The sequence below is a fragment of the Zingiber officinale genome, chromosome 4A (genome assembly GCF_018446385.1).
Source record: "Zingiber officinale cultivar Zhangliang chromosome 4A, Zo_v1.1, whole genome shotgun sequence".
In the NCBI taxonomy this organism is placed as follows: domain Eukaryota; kingdom Viridiplantae; phylum Streptophyta; class Magnoliopsida; order Zingiberales; family Zingiberaceae; genus Zingiber; species Zingiber officinale.
The window spans coordinates 14,140,986-14,158,006 of record NC_055992.1 but is presented as its reverse complement, the minus strand read 5'-3'; the positions used below and the strand labels follow the sequence as shown (position 1 = coordinate 14,158,006).

At 38.5% G+C, this 17,021-nt stretch overlaps 1 non-coding gene across 1 annotated transcript; it reads right to left on the bottom strand.

Moving 5' to 3' along the window:
* Positions 1 to 3,720: 3,720 nt before the first annotated feature.
* LOC121973880 lies at positions 3,721 to 3,826 on the bottom strand. The gene has a single exon (XR_006109791.1). It is a non-coding gene; the product is annotated as a small nucleolar RNA R71 (small nucleolar RNA).
* Positions 3,827 to 17,021: the final 13,195 nt, after the last annotated feature.

The following is a 17,021-nucleotide window of genomic DNA, read 5'->3' as shown; positions in this document are numbered from 1 at the left end:
AGCATCTCTTAGAGCTTGGTTAGTGTTTTGATTTTCTTCCTTGGTGAAGCTTCTTTCTTTGTGGCCGAACCTAGCAAGGAGGAGAAGAAGGTGGTTGGTGGTATCTCATCTCGGAAGATCGTTGCCCACACAACGTTCGAGGTTAGAAGAGGAATACGATAGAAGATCAAGAGGACTTTCTAGAAGGTATAACTAGTAGTTTTTCCTTTTCCGCATCATACTAGTTATTTATGGAAATAATACCAAATACAAGAGACTTACGTTCTAGTATTTTGAATATATTTTTCGATGTTGTGTTTTTTTTTGTTTTATTTATCCTTGTGATTTGATTGTTCTTTTCGGTTAACCTAAAGTTATTTTAGGAAATTAAATATTAGCTTTCTATAAAAGGTTTTGTCTAGTCGGTGGTGGGTGCTCCCATATCCAAGAAGGCCATGTGCCTCGCCACGTCAGTACTGGGAACCAATTATGGAAATTAATATTTAATGGAATTAATAACTTAAGGTGATTTGGGTCGAACGTGTTAAGTTCCGCAGGAGACCCAAGTCAAAACCTAAAATAACGAATAGATTAAGTTTTGGATCAAACGTGTTAAGTTCCGCCGGCGATCCAAAATTTAATTTAAAAGAACACATGGTAGCTAGGAAAAGGTTCAGACCTTTGTACAAAATTTTTGTACAGTGGAACCTCTAGGTTTTCCGAGTAGCAACCAACACCTATGGCTGAGGCATAAGGGATCGTATCCATGCGGTCTCTCTCCTCTCTAGAAGAGGGACTTTGAGTCTTCGAAAGACTCACACCATGTGACATCGGCAGAAATCCATTCTTGGAGTTCTGCATGGCAAACCGTAGTAATACCTTGTCAATATATGTACTCTGACTTAGGCCAAGCAATCTCTTAGATATATCTCTATAGATCTGTATGCCTAGAATACGGGTTGCTTCACATAAGTCCTTCATTGAGAAACAATTCCCTAGCCAAGTCTTTACAGACTGTAGCAAAGGGATGTCATTCCCAATGAGTAGTATGTCATCCACATACACACACAAGGAAGACAATTGTGCTCCCTATAACCTTCTTGTAGACACAGGGTTCATCTTCATTCTTGATGAAACCAAACTATTTGATCGCCTCATCGAATCGAAGATTCCAGCTCCGAGAAGCTTGCTTTAGTCCATAAATAGACTTATGTAGCTTGCATACTCTACCAGTTGATGTGCGTAGATTATATACTCTTTTATGCATGTTTTTACGCACATTTACATACTTTGAGCATGCTTGATCTATGCATTTTTATACTTCCAGCTTTCCTTTTAGCATATTTACTCTTTTGGTTCGGAGATCTGCTTTTTGTGCATTTTCTGTACACAGGAGTCGATTTGGTGAAGAATCTACATCTTTGGGCATGCATTGGAGGAAACGAAGGGAGAAAGCACCGGGCCGTGTACCTCACACGGCCCTGCACTGGTATGGAGCTCGGGCCGTGTGGAGTTTGGCACCAACAGAAGAGGAAGATGACATGGCCGTGTGAACCTCGCACGGCCGTGTCAAGATTTGGCAAGGCAATTACCCTTACAGGTCGTGTGGATCTACACGGTGTGAGATTTCCAGAGACCAAGCAGGCTGTGGCCCACACGGCCGTGTAGCATTTCCAGAGACTAAGCGGTGGTGGCGTGTGCACCACACGCCGTGTATCATTTCCAGAGCGAGGGTTCGGCCGTGTGGAGTCACCTGCAGTAGTGCGGATTTGGCAGAGAGGGAGGACATGGCGTGTGAATCTCACACGGCCGTGTCACGCCGTGTGGCGCGATTCCTCCTCTATTTAAACCCTTCTTCATGAATTGAAAGGGATCTCTCCCTTTGGGAGAAAGCAAGATTTGGTGGTTTCCTCCCATTCTTGGGAGGATTTCAGGGCGATTCTAAGGGAGATCTCGATTCCGGAGCGAGGATTGGATCAGAAGACAAGGCTTCTTCATAGATAAGTTTTCTCTTTTCCCCTCTTCTTGTTTTCTTGGATAGGGGATTCAAGGAATGCTTGTAATTTCTATTCTTTCGGGTTTTCTTCCTCGATTCATGGAGTAGATCTTGTATTCTAGGATTAAGGGAGTATTTGTATGATGGATTGATGTAATCTCTTATGGATTTGCCATTTTCTTGTTTCAATGACATTATCTTGCTTGTATCAATTAGATCTTGAATGATTGATGGTGGTTTGTGCTTAATTCTCATTCTTGATTGATTGTTTGGATTTCTTATGGACTTGGTAAGGATAAACTCTCACTCGATCATCTGAGGGATCCACGTGACAGGTGCAAGCCCGTGTAAGGACGTTTGAGAGATAATCTTGAAGAGGAAATGGGAATATTCAAGAGAGTAGGATGGATTCTATGATTAGCTTCTTGTATCTTTATAGATTAATAAGTTGTGGGCTTCTATGTTGATATCCGAGGAAGGCATAGTAATAGGTGAGCTTCTGTGTAAGGACAATGTAGGTTCATATCTCATTAATCCTATTTAGATACATTTCTCAGTCCTTAGCCGGTTGTCTATTGCAAGAGGGAACCGACAACTTTCTACATGTTTGGCAATTGAGGAATAAGAATTGGTGAACCTTTTACATTCAAGAAATCTTACAAAGAAACCGAAACTCCTAGAATCTCCCTTTATCATAACTCAAAACACTAAACTCTTGTTTGTTGATCTTTAATATTAGATTTGTTTACCTTTACTTTGCTTTTGAAACGATTGGATAGTTGTTTAGCTAATTCGCATTGAGACATTTCTAGTGCTTATTCCAGTCCCTGTGGATACGATAATCTTTTATATTACTTGCGACATTTCCGTACACTTGCGGAGAGTAACAAGTTTTTGGCGCCGTTGCCGGGGACTGCGCTATAACATTAGGAATTATCAATTGAGTTAGACTAAACATAACTTTTCTTTCTTTCTTTACATTTTCGTAATTGTAACTTTAGAATTCTGTTTCTATAAGCTTTTCTTTTCTTGAATAACATTCTTGACAATTCTTTTTGTTGCAATTCTAATTCTAATTCTAACTTTGCATTCTTGATTTCTAGCACTCTAATCTAACTTTTCTGTGTTTTCTCTTTTGATCTAGTTTCTTTCTTCTTTTCTTTTGTAAACATATCTTGCAATCTTTAGCATATGAATTATTCTAGATATTTTTCTTTTTCCTTTTATCTTTTCTTTCTTGTTTTCATTGTGCACTTTTTTTCTTGCAATTTAAATTCTGCATTTGCTTTCTTGCTTTTCATATTGCATTTTATTTCTTGTTTTTGATTCTGGATAATTTTCTTTTTCTTCTTGAATATCCATGAGCACTAACATGTCAAGCAGGCCCATGAGAAATTTTTCTACACCCTTTTCTGCAAGATTTTTATCTCCCATTGTGCAACCTCAAATTGAAGCAGAAAGTTTCCTACTAGACCCAGAGATAATTTTCATGATACAAGGTCACAAATTTGGAGGAGAAGTATCAGAAAGTCCTTATCTGCATCTTGAAACATTTTTAGAGATTTGTGATTTGGTGAAATGCGAAGGAGTATCAGCAAATGCAGTTTGATTGATGATATTTCCTTTCAGTATCAAGGATAAAGCAAGGACTTGGATATATTCTCTCTGTCCTCAAAGCATCACAAGTTGGGAACAATTGGAGAAGCAATTTCTGAATCATTTTTTCCCTCCAAGTAGAACGGTGTATATGAGGAATTGCATAACAAATTTTTCTCAGGCATATGGAGAATCATTATTTGAAGCATGGGATAGATTCAAGAGTCTTCAAAGACAGTGCCCTCATCATGGTTTTGAAAAATGGTTGATTTTGCACATATTCTATGGGGGAATTTCTTTCTCAGACAAGACTTTATTGGATTCATCAGCTGGAGGTTCTTTTATGGACAAAAGTATAGATGAAGCTTATTCGTTAATTGATCAAGTGACATTGAACCTCCATGAATGGTCGAACAAAAGTTGGATGGAATTTCCTCAGATATTCAAGAAGTGCAAGCCATAAATGTAAGAGAGCCTGTCAAACAAAATGAAATTCAACCACCTAAAAATGTTGAAATTCACAAGTCACAGAGTGAGGAGTTCAAACATTTGGGGGCAAAGCTTGATAGTATTGTTTCAAAATGGTTTAAAGAAGATCCCCCTCCTACACAGTCAAGATCCAATGAAAAGTGTGATGATGTTGGGTTGAGAAGTGGCAAAAATTATGAAGAACTTCTGAAGAATGACATGTTTAGAATTGAGGAGAAGAATAATAGAAGATCACAAGAACTCAATTCCATTTCTCTAGGAAGTTCCCAAAGGCCAGAAGTACCTTTCCCTCAACGATTAATCACACCAACATTAGATAAGCAAGTTGGACCTCCTCCAAAAGCTCAAAGGGAATTTGGGAAAAAGGGAGTTCAGTCTTTCCTAGGACCTTCACTAAGGGTTCCTTTTCCACAAAGGTTAGTGGGGGTCAATGAAAATAAAGATTTCAGCAAATCCTGTGACACTAATATGGTTGAGTGCAGATTTTTGAATATATATGAAGATGAAGATTTTTCAGATGAGGATTTTATTGATAATGTAGTGGTAAATAAGTTTTCAGATCTACCTCAAAATTTTATAAGGTGTTATAGTGAAATTGAATTTTCAGATGATGAATGTGATGTGGTAGATCAACTTAAAACTGCAAGTGAAGTTATTGATCCTCTCGTTATTGATTCTCCTATTGAGGACATAGATGTTGGTTTATTTTTTGATGTATGTGTTGATGATGATGATATGGAAGAATGTGTAGGGAGCTGTGTTGTGGAAGCAGCATCTCAAGGATCACCACCTTTGTCAAGACAACCCTTAGAGGTTTTAAGAATTGATCATGTTTTGGAACAATGTGTAGAGACTTATGCAGAGCTAGCAGAGTCTCAAGAATCACCATCATTGATATCATCAACATCTAAGCTAGAGCCAGAACCATCATTTGATTCAGAGGAAGTCACATCTACATGTTTAGAAATTTCAGGTATTTCTCAGCAAAGTAAGGTTAGTATTTCTTGTGATCTTTTGGAAAACTTTATGGAGGTACCTATAATTGACTTTGTTGGATGTGATTCAGTTTTTATTACTTATGCATCTTATCTTGATATGGTTCTAGCTCTATACTATATAACATGCTTGTGGGAGATTTGTTTTTCTTTTGGATGTGCAGATTTCACATGGGCCAATAATTGGAAGCTCAATCCGAACCGTATTCGACCACCTGAAAAAATTTCCAAGAAGACGAAGATGGAGAGAGTTATACTTTACTTTGTAGCTCCTTTGATGAAAGCTCCCTCCATAATAAGAGCCCTTGGTAGGAGGGTTCTAAAATATCTTACCCCTCCAAGAGCAAGATTTAGATGAATCTAATGAGGTGGTCGAGCTGATGACCTTAAACAAGCGCTTCTTGGGAGGCAACCCAAGTTCATTTTCCATATTTTCTTTTATGTCTTTAGTTCTCTCTTTATAATAAACATGTATCCTCTACTTAATTTTTCTTGTCTATCTTATTGTTGTAGAATTCAAAGTTGTGGAGGAATGTGAGTATTGGATGGAGGAGTATCTTTAAAAACATGAACGTCAACCATTTGGAGCTCATCACTTGGTAACTTCTTTTAAAATCTCCTCCACATTGTTTTTACTTTTCATTGGGACAATGAAAAATTTAAGTCTGGGGGGATGCATTAGATGCATTTGATTTGCTTTGTTTGTTTTTGTTTTTGCTTATGTCTTGCATTGTGTTTTGATTTTTTGTGGCATATATCTTGAGAACATCAAAACTTCACTTATATGCTTTCTTGGATTCAAGTGAAATGTTAGCACGATTATTGGCTTGATTCATGATGTTCGAATGATGCTAGTAGTAAACTTTGTGTAGTTCTTTTTTCTATCTTGGGAAGCATTAATAAGCTAAGAATCTTATGGTGATGAGTTTTAGTTTTGGTTCAACCTTAAGGATTTTATCTTCACTACACTTGTGCTTGATGCTTGAATAGTTGATGTCATTGAAATAGTCATGATTCATCTTGTTTGCTTAGTACTTGGTTTCCATGGTGATCTCTCAACTTTCATTTTGGTTACTAGATGAGGCTCAAATCATTAAAGCTCATTTGGAAAAATCAAAATATCCCAACATGTGTGCTAAAAGTACATTTGTGAATAAGTTTTGTACAATGCAAACACTTATTAAAAAAAAAATTAACAATAAGGGATATAAAAAAATAGTTGTCATGAGTGAAATCTAGCAAGTCACCCCTTTGAGACCGAGTTAGGTTACTGGGGAAATGACTGCTTAGTTTCCCTTGAGATTGAGCACACCTTTGAGACCTTGGGTTAGTTGAGAAATATGAACCAAGTGAATGGTGAGTAAGTGCCTATCACTGGTTACTTGTCTTTCACTGGAAACATTAGGAATTCAAATTTGATGACGACTTGACTAGGACATGGATTGAAACTTGAAGGGTGTTGAGTTACTTTTACACTGCGCACATGATTCTTATGCTTGAACCATACTTTACTTGTTTCCATGATCAAGCTTGTTAATGAAACTTTTTGATAGAGTTAGGAAAGTGCACTGGGTTTTATGAATGTGTTGTAGAACATATGAATTTAGACTGCAGCATTTTGCTTGAGGACAAGCAAAGGTTAAAGTCTGGGGGTGTGATGTGCGTAGATTATATACTCTTTTATGCATGTTTTTACGCACATTTACATACTTTGAGCATGCTTGATCTATGCATTTTTATACTTCCAGCTTTCCTTTTAGCATATTTACTCTTTTGGTTTGAGATCCGCTTTTTGTGCATTTTCTGTACACAGAGTCGATTTGGTGAAGAATCTACATCTTTGGGCATGCATTGGAGGAAACGAAGGGAGAAAGCACTGGGTCGTGTACCTCACACGGCCCTGCACTGGTATGGAGCTCGGGCCGTGTGGAGTTTGGCACCAACAGAAGAGGAAGATGACAAGGCCGTGTGAACCTCGCACGGCCGTGCCAAGCTTTGAAGCCAACCAGAGCAGAAGCCTTACAGGGCCGTGTGCACTGTCCAGAGACCAAGCAGGTGGTGGCCGGGTGCACCACACGGCCGTGTAGCATTTCCAGAGACTAAGCGGTGTGGCCGTGTGCACCACACTACTGTATCATTTCCAGAGAGAGGGTTCGGCGTGGAGTCACACGCATGGATTTGGCGAGAGGGAACCGGACATGGTGTGAATCTCACACCGTGTCACGGGCCGTAGGCGCCCAATTCCCTCCTCTATTTAAACCCTTCTTCATGAATTGAAAGGGGATCTCTCCCCCTTTGGGAGAAAGCAAGATTTGGTGATTTCCTCCCATTCTTGGGAGGATTTCTGGGCGATTCTAAGGGAGATCTCGACGATTCCGGCTCCGGAGCGAGGATTGGATCCGAAGACAAGGCTTCTTCATAGATAAGTTTTCTCTTTTCCCCTCTTCTTGTTTTCTTGGATAGGGGATTCAAGGAATGCTTGTAATTTCTATTCTTTCGGGTTTTCTTCCTCAATTCATGGAGTAGATCTTGTATTCTAGGATTAAGGGAGTATTTGTATGATGGATTGATGTAATCTCTTATGGATTTGCCATTTTCTTGTTTCAATGACATTATCTTGCTTGTATCAATTAGATCTTGAATGATTGATGGTGGTTTGTGCTTAATTCTCATTCTTGATTGATTGTTTGGATTTCTTATGGACTTGGTAAGGATAAACTCTCACTCGATCATCCGAGGGATCCACGTGACAGGTGCAAGCCCGTGTAAGGACGTTTGAGAGATAATCTTGAAGAGGAAATGGGAATATTCAAGAGAGTAGGATGGATTCTATGATTAGCTTCTTGTATCTTTATAGATTAATAAGTTGTGGGCTTCTATGTTGATATCCGAGGAAGGCATAGTAATAGGTGCGCTTCTGTGTAAGGACAACGTAGGTTCATATCTCATTAATCCTATTTAGATACATTTCTCAGTCCTTAGCCGGTTGTCTATTGCAAGAGGGAACCGGCAACTTTCTTCATGTTTGGCAATTGAGGAATAAGAATTGGTGAACCTTTTACATTCAAGAAATCTTACAAAGAAACCGAAACTCCTAGAATCTCCCTTTATCATAACTCAAAACACTAAACTCTTGTTTGTTGATCTTTAATATTAGATTTGTTTACCTTTACTTTGCTTTTGAAACGATTGGATAGTTGTTTAGCTAATTCGCATTGAGACATTTCTAGTGCTTATTCAAGTCCCTGTGGATACGATAATCTTTTATATTACTTGCGACATTTCCGTACACTTGCGGAGAGTAACACCAGTATGCTGTGGATCTACAAAACCCTAAGGTTGTGCCATGTACACATCTTCGAGCAGGTTTCCATTCAGAAATGCGGTTTTGACATCCATCTGCCAGATCTCATAATCGTGGTATGCTGCAATAGCAAGCATGATCCGAATGGACTTAAACATCGCTACTGGAGAAAAGGTTTCATCATAGTCAATACCATGAATTTGCTTGAAACCTTTAGCTACCAGGAAGCTGAATGGGTTCATCGACCCTTATATATAAGTCCATCCATGTCAGTCTTTCTCTTAAAGACCCACTTACACCCAATGGGTTCTACCCCTTCAGGTGGATCAACCAAAGTCTATACTTAGTTGGTGTACATGGATTCCATTTCGGATCTCATGGCCTCTAGCCATTTCTCAGAATTTGGTCTCATCACAGCTTCCTGATAAGAGGTATGTATCAAATACAGCATGAGCTGTATTATTTTTAGAATTTTATTTTTGTTCGATCTAGAATATATGTACATTCCTTTATGGAATATAGGATCGATATTTGTAAAATTCTATATCTGTCGCGGATCGTATATTTGCGAGGCGTGGTGCTATTGGAGGACCAGAGGTGCAGCGGAATAAGAAGCAAGATAGATGCGACAACTCAACCCGATGGCGATGGCTAAAGATGGCAGCAGCTAGGGTTGGAGCATACTGAAGACAGTAAAGGAAAAGACCATAATAGTTGAAAAATTAATTTCCAAATTTATTGCTTTTATTTACTGTGATGTTTATGTGCATGTGATGTATGCTAGCATAGGTTAAAATCCTCATTTTAAATAACTAAGTGGGAGAGGAATTTTAATAAATCCCATGGTCTCCATTATTGGTTTGTAAGTGATGCAACAAGCTTGCGTGTTGGTTCTGAGTGCCTCCCTCCACAACGGATGGGTTTGTTGCGGATCACTAGATCAAACTTCCTTTTATGGATGGTTATAGGAAATTATTTAGGAGCGTGTGATCTTCTCCAACTGAAGGGGCACAATCCTATTTAATGGACTTAGTATCAAGTAATGGTATACACTTAGACGCATTCAATCGTATCCTCCCCAACGGAGTCACTGCTATTGTTTTGTGTGACCAAAGTGAAACCAACTATTAATTTTATTTGTCATAAAGTTAGGATGACAAGATAATAAAATTAATGGGTCACACCCTCCTCTTACAAATGTTGAATTTGTATACGTCCACACTAACATGGCATGCAATATTCACGGTGATTTGAGGTGTTGGTTAATTTAAAATAGTATTGTTCGAGAAATCAATATTATTCTAAATTTAGAGTCTTGACCAAAGTTTATTTTTGTGTTTCTTAGGATGACTTTCAACCCACTGGCCATTATACTGAAAGAAAATAAACTTACTGGTCTCAACTATATTAATTGGAAAAGGAACCTGGACATTGTTCTTACTGTTGAAAGCTATAAGTTTGTATTGACTAAGGCTTGCCCTGATGCACCTGACGGTGACTCTACCCCAGAAGAGATTGAGTATCATAAGAAATGGGTAAAAGCTGATGAGATGGCGCGGTGTTACATTTTGGCTTCAATGTCAAATGTATTGCAACATCAGCATCAAGATTTATCAACAACTTATGATATAATGAACAATCTCAAAGAACTCTTTGGGCACCAGAGTCGGATTGCTAGGCAAGAGGCAATGAGAAAGCTAATGACAGCCACCATGTCTGAGGGAACACCCGTAAGGGATCATATCCTCAAAATGATGGCTTATCTGAACGAAATACAAGTTCTTGGAGTAGAAATCGATGGGAAAATCCAGGTCGATATAATTCTCCAAACGCTACCTAGAAGTTTTGAGCAGTTCCGCCTGAACTATAACATGAACAAAAGAGAGTATACGTTGGCGGAACTTCTGACATAACTACAGGCAACAGAAGGTATATTTCGTCAAAGTTCTCAGATTCACTATGCTGAAAATGGTTCTACTTCTAAGATGAAAGGAAAGAAGAAGAAGAAACAAGTCTTTTTAGCAAAGAGAGTGAATAAACCTCAGGGATAAAAAGCTAGAATGAAGAAGTTGAAGGGCAAGTGCTTCATCTGCAAGCAGTCAGGACATTGGAAGGCGGACTGTCCTCGTAGGAATCAGAACAATAAGAGTATATCTCATGCTCTAGTAGTTGAAACATGTTTAAGGGTGTTATCTACCAGCACTTGGTGTGTAGATACGGGAGCCACTGATCATGTCTGCAATTCTTTGCAGGGGTTCAAGGAAACCCGACGACTATTTGAAGGAGAGATAACCATCTACATGGGAAATGCTACTAAGGTGGCGGCTGTTGTAGTGGAAGACGTCTACTTATCTTTTGATAGGAATAGAAATTTGGTTTTAAGAAATTGTCTTTATGTACCCAGTTTTAGAAAGAATTTAATTTTAGTTTCTAAATTGTATTTGGATGGATATTCAGTTTCCTTTAGTAGCAATGTGGTTATAAAGAGAAATAAGGTGATATCTGTTCTGGTGCATTGGTTGACAATTTATATACATTAAATCCAATTTCTCCCACAAAGCAAAATATGGAAATTAATAACATGTCTTCTAACTCTAATAAGAGAAAAGAACCTTCGGAAATGAACCAAACGTATCTTTGGCATCTAAGGCTTGGTCATATTAACTTAAGTAGGATTCAAAGGCTTGTAGCCGATGGACTCTAGGGTTCATTAGAGTTGGAAAACTTTCCAACATGTGAATCCTGCTTGGAAGGAAAAATGACCAAGAGACCTTTTAAGGCCAAGGGGTATAGAGCCAAAGATGCGTTAGAACTGGTTCATTCTGATTTGTGTGGTACTATGTCTATCCAGGTAAGAGGTGGTTATGAATATTTCGTCTCCTTTATAGACGATTATTCAAGATACGGATACATTTACCTGATGTGCCACAAGTCTGAATGTTTTGACAAGTTCAAAGAATCTAGGGCTAATGTGGAGAAACTTCTTGGTAAAAGTATCAAGGCACTACGGTCTGACCGTGGTGGCGAATACCTCTTTGGAGAGTTTAGGAATTACTTATCAGAAGTCGGGATTCAATCCCAATTGTTTGCACCTGGTACACCCCAACAGAATGGTGTGGTAGAACGAAGGAATAGGACTTTTATGGAAATGGTCAGATCGATGATGAGTTATTCAGAATTACCAAATTCATTTTGGGGATATGCTTTAGAAACAACAGTGTACATTCTGAATATGGTACCTTCTAAAACAGTTCCTTCTACTCCCATGGAATTATGGAATGGGCGTAAGCCTAGTCTGAATCATATCCGGATATGGGGTAGTCTAGCACATGTGCTGAAGGGAGATACTGACAAGTTGGAATCACGTACAGAAGTTTGTCTGTTTGTGGGATATCCTAAGGGAATGAAAGGTGGTTTATTTTATAATCCTAAAAATCAGAAGATCATTATTAGCACTAATGCTCAATTTTTAGAAGAAGATTATGTAATGAACCATAAGCCCATGAGTGAAATAGTTCTAGAAGAAATAAGAGAGGACGCGTCTACTTTAATACCAACAGTACAAGATGAAGTACCACAAGAAACTGCAACACGTGTCACACATGATACACAACCAGAGACAGTGCCTCGTAGTAGTGGGAGGGTTGTAAGGCAACCTGAGAGACTAATGTTTTTGGGAGAGTCTTCGGATTTGATCCTAGGTAAACATGAACCTGATCCCCGGACATATGACGAAGCACTCCAAGATAAAGATGCAGTATCTTGGCAAAAGGCAATGAATTCTGAAATAGAGTTTATGTATTCTAATAAGGTCTGGGATCTTGTAGAACCACCTGATGGTATAAAAGTCGTTGGATGCAAGTGGATCTACAAAAGGAAAAGAGGGGCAGACGGGAAGGTAGAAACCTTCAAACAAGGCTTGTTGCAAAAGGGTATACTCAGAAAGAGGGAACCGATTATGAGGAGACTTTTTCGCCGGTAGCCATGCTTAAGTCTATCCGGATACTCTTATCCATTGCCGCTCATATGGATTATGAGATTTGGCAAATGGATGTCAAGACAGCTTTCCTTAATGGAAGTCTTGAAGAAAACATCCATATGAAGCAACCAGAAGGGTTCATTGAAAAGGGCAAAGAGCATCTAGTGTGCAAGCTCAATCGATCCATTTATGGACTGAAGCAAGCTTTAAGATCTTGGAACATCCAGTTTAATGAAGTAATTCAGTCCTATGGATTTATTCAATGTCCGGATGAGTCTTGTGTATACAAGAAGTGTAACAGAGACGTGGTGGTATTTCTTGTGCTATACGTAGATGATATTTTGTTAATTGGCAACAATGTCAAGGTAGTATCGAACGTAAGGGTATGGTTGTCCAAACAATTTGATATGAAGGACTTAGGAGAATGTGCACACATTCTTGGGATCAAAGTTATAAGGGATCGCAAGAAAAAAATGTTATGTCTATCTCAAGCTTCATATATAGATACAATCCTTGCTCGTTTTAGCATGCAGAACTCCAAGAAAGGTTTCTTACCTTTTAGGCATGGAGTAGCCTTATCTAAAGGGATGTCTCCGAAGACATCAAAGGAGATGGAGGATATGAAGGCAATTTCTTATGCTTCAGCTGTAGGACGCCTTATGTATGCAATGCTGTGTATGAGACCTGATATCTGTTTTACCGTGGGCATGGTTAGCAGATATCAGAGTAATCCTGGACAAGGACATTAGACTGCTGTAAAGCATATATTGAAGTACCTGAGAAGGACTAGAGATTATATGCTAGTTTACCAAGCAGACGATTTGCTCCCTGTGGGTTACACGGATTCAGACTTCCAATCAGATAGGGACAATAGTAAGTCTACGTTAGGCTATGTGTTTACTCTAGGAGGTGGAGCCATTGCATGGAGGAGTGTTAAGCAGAAATGCGTCTCGGACTCAACCATGAAAGCTGAGTATGTGGCAGCCTCTGAGGCAGCCAAAGAAGTTGTATGGCTTAGGAACTTTCTAATGGACTTAGATGTGGTTCCTGGTTTGCCCAAGATCATCATAATTTATTGTGATAATAGCGGTGCAGTTGCAAACTCGAAGGAACCACGAGCCCATAAGGCAAGTAAACATATAGAGCGCAAGTACCACCTGGTACGAGACATCGTCAAGCGAGGAGAAGTTGTCGTCGCCAAGATTGCATCAGCAGATAACCTGACAGATCCTTTCACTAAGGCCCTTCCGGGGAAAGCTTTTGATCGGCATGTGGAGGGGATGGGAATCAGATGTATGGCAACAGATATGGCAGCTTAGTCTTTTAGTATAAGTGGAAGATTGTTGGAGTGTATACTAAAAGCCTAACTTTTGTAAACATTTATTTTTGAAATAAAAGAATCACATTGGTCAATATCTACATTTATTTGTTAAATGTAATTGTTCAATTAATTTATATAGTATACAACATGGTGTATGGTGTCACACATAGAAGATCATGTTGATGGTTCTTTATAAATTATAAAAAGTTGCTCACGACTAAGGTGGAAAGGAACAAACCATCGGAATAGTCGTAGTGTAATTAAGTATTAGTTTATCTTGATTAATAAATTACACTGGTACACTCTAAGTGTATTGAGTAAGATCATTTAGGTAAGTTCTTTTTGTACTGACTTAGTAAAAGAACTAGACCTTAGTTATTATGGAAGTATGTGCTCTTAATCCTAATATAATAACAAGCACATATATTTAATATTTATTTCTTTGATTTATCAAAGGGTGAGGTTTAGCTCGATAAATCAATATGCCCAATAAGTTGGGAAATGATATTACTTATAGTGTGTGTTGTTGATTATAGAAGGAATCTATGTCCTAGTTATCTAGGTTGAGAATGTCCCCAAGAGGAGCTCATAAGGATTGTCATGTTAAACACTGCAGATGGACTTAGTCCTACATGACAATGAAGTTGAGTGGTACTACTCTTGGAGCTAGATATTAATTAAGTGAGTTGTCAGTAACTTACTTAATTAGTGGACATTCGTTATCTTAAACACAGGGAGACAAACACACTCATGATAAGAAGGAGCCCATAATGTAATTTGGGATTGGTGCGGTAGTACGATAATAACTTTCTAGTGGAATGAGTTATTATCGATGAACTTGAGTTGTGTGTTCGGGGCGAACACGGGATACTTAAGCTCATCGGAAGGCCAAAACCAATTTCTCCTCTAGGTCTCTGTCATAGCCTCATTTAAGCCTCAAGTCCATCCAAATATAAGTCCATCTTGGTGTCCAAGACGGGGGCCGGTCCAATGCTTGGTGACCAAGCAAGGGTCGGCCACATCCTCTTCCAATAGGGGTCGGCCCTATTGTTTGATGAACAATTTATTAGGGGTCGGCCACATTAATCAAACAAGGAGGGTTGTTTTGAATTTTTAAAATCTTTTTTTTGTAGAAAACTATAAGTTTTAAAAGAGAGATTTTAATTTTAAAAACTTTCCTTATTTTAATTAGGTGACATGTTTTAAAAGAAAGTTTAAAAGATTTTAAAACTTTCCTTTTTTAACCATCCTCATGGTTTAAGAAAAAAAGGAAGATAAGTTTTAAAATTTAAATTTTCTATCACCATGTTAAAAAAGAAAATTTTATAAGAGAAGTTTTAAATTTTAAAACATGGTTTTAATTTTTAGAACTTTCCTTTTTTAACTCCTACTTTAGGAAAGAGAGCTTTTAAAATTTTATAAGAGTTTTTCTTCTTGTAAAATTTTATAAAAAAATTATTTCCTTCCTCTTATAGGTGTCGGCCACCCTTGCTTGGTGCCTAAGCAATGTGGCCGGCCAAAACAAAAAAAAAAATAAAATCATCATCCAAATTGATTTGGTGATTGATTCAATCAAGAGGAAAGAAAAGGAAAAATAAAAGGTAAAAGGAAAAACTCTTGGAAGATTTTAATTTTTGTAAAAATTCTTTCCTTATTTGCCTTGGGCAAGTATTATAAAAGAAGGGGTGAGGATACTTCATGACACAATTCTTATTCTCTTTGTGGAGTCTCTCTAGGTGGTCGACCCTCCCTCTCCCTTCTCTTTTTCCTTTTGCTCTCTTCTCCTTGGTGGTAGTGGTGTGGCCGGATTTTAGAGGAAGAGGAAGAAAGTTTTTGGGTGGTGTTCATCTTAGAGGATCGTCGGCCACACAACGTCCAAGGCGAGGCGAGGAATACGACAGAAGATCTTGAGGTCATTAGCATACAAAGAGAAGGTATAATTAGCAATTGTTTTCCGCATCATGCTAGTTATTTCTTTTTGTAAAGAATTCCAAACACAAGAGGCATTAGATCTAGTTTTTCGAATTAGTTTTTCGAGTTTGTGTTTTCTTCTTTTTCGAATTTGTGATTCGATTGTTCTTTTTGGTTAACCTAGAGTTATTTAAGGAAATTAAATATTAGCTTTTCTTAAAAGGCTTTGTCTAGGCGGTGGTGGTTGCTCCCATATCCAAGAAGGTCATGTGCTTCGCCATGCAGTCCTGGAAGCCAATTTTGAAAATTAATATTTAATGGAATTAATAACATAGGTGGATTTGAATCAATAGTGTTAAGTTCTGCTTGCGATTCAAATCTAAACCATTAAGAACAGATAAGTTAAATTTGAAATCAATGATGTTAAGTTCCGTCTGTGATTCCTAATTTAACTTCAAAAGAACGCAATAGGTTATTTAAGGAAAGGTTCAACACTTGTACAAAATTTTTGTACAGTGGAACCGATACAATTTTCCTAGAACTAACCAACATTGATATCTCCATATCCATGACTTGTGAGATCAAGTCATCGAGTTGACCTACATGCTAGACTCATCGCATTAACATTGTCCCTGAATGTTAATACTTGACTAGGCATGATTAATGTTAGGACCTTCGGATGCGGCTAGAGAGGGGGGTGTGAATAGCCTCCTTTAAAAACTTCAATCAATTTCCTCACAAGAGTTTGTTAGCACAGCGGAAATAAGTAAAATGAAAACTGATGCAAGGAAAAGAACAAACCACCACTAACAAAACGATGTACGAGGTTCGGGGATAACTTGCCCCTACTCCTCGGCGTGTCCGTAAGGTGGACGATCCCTTGATCTTTCGGTAGATCACACCCCGGACAAAATCCGACTAAGTATTTCTCCTTCTCGGTGGAGTAACCTCTCCACAAAAGTCACAGAATAGATTTGAAAATAAAGCATAATGACTTACAGAGTTCAGTGGCTAAAGGATTGAACAAATGAACTTACAGCCACGAAGCAAAATGCAAAGACAGAAGGAAGCCAAGAGCTCAACAACACAGCCTCTTGTTTGATCGACAGAGAGTTTTTCCAGAACCTTAGCAAACCTCTCTTCTTCCTCCTTCTTATTCTGCTTGCTCACTGTCTTCAGCCAGAGCCGAATCGCTGTCACATGTATCGAATCACTGCGTCGCCAGTCACTCTTCCTCCTCATCTGGTTCTCTGAACTCACAACAATACAATCCATGGTCTTCACTGGTGTCTCTGAGCTCGAACCAATGAGCAAGAGTCAAGCTATAGCCACTGATCGCCGCCAGTGAACGTTGATGCTCCAAATGCACCATTTGCAGCGGAACACAGCAGAAAGATCACTTGGTCTTATTCTTCTGATGGAGCTTAATTTGAAATCAACCATTGGCACGA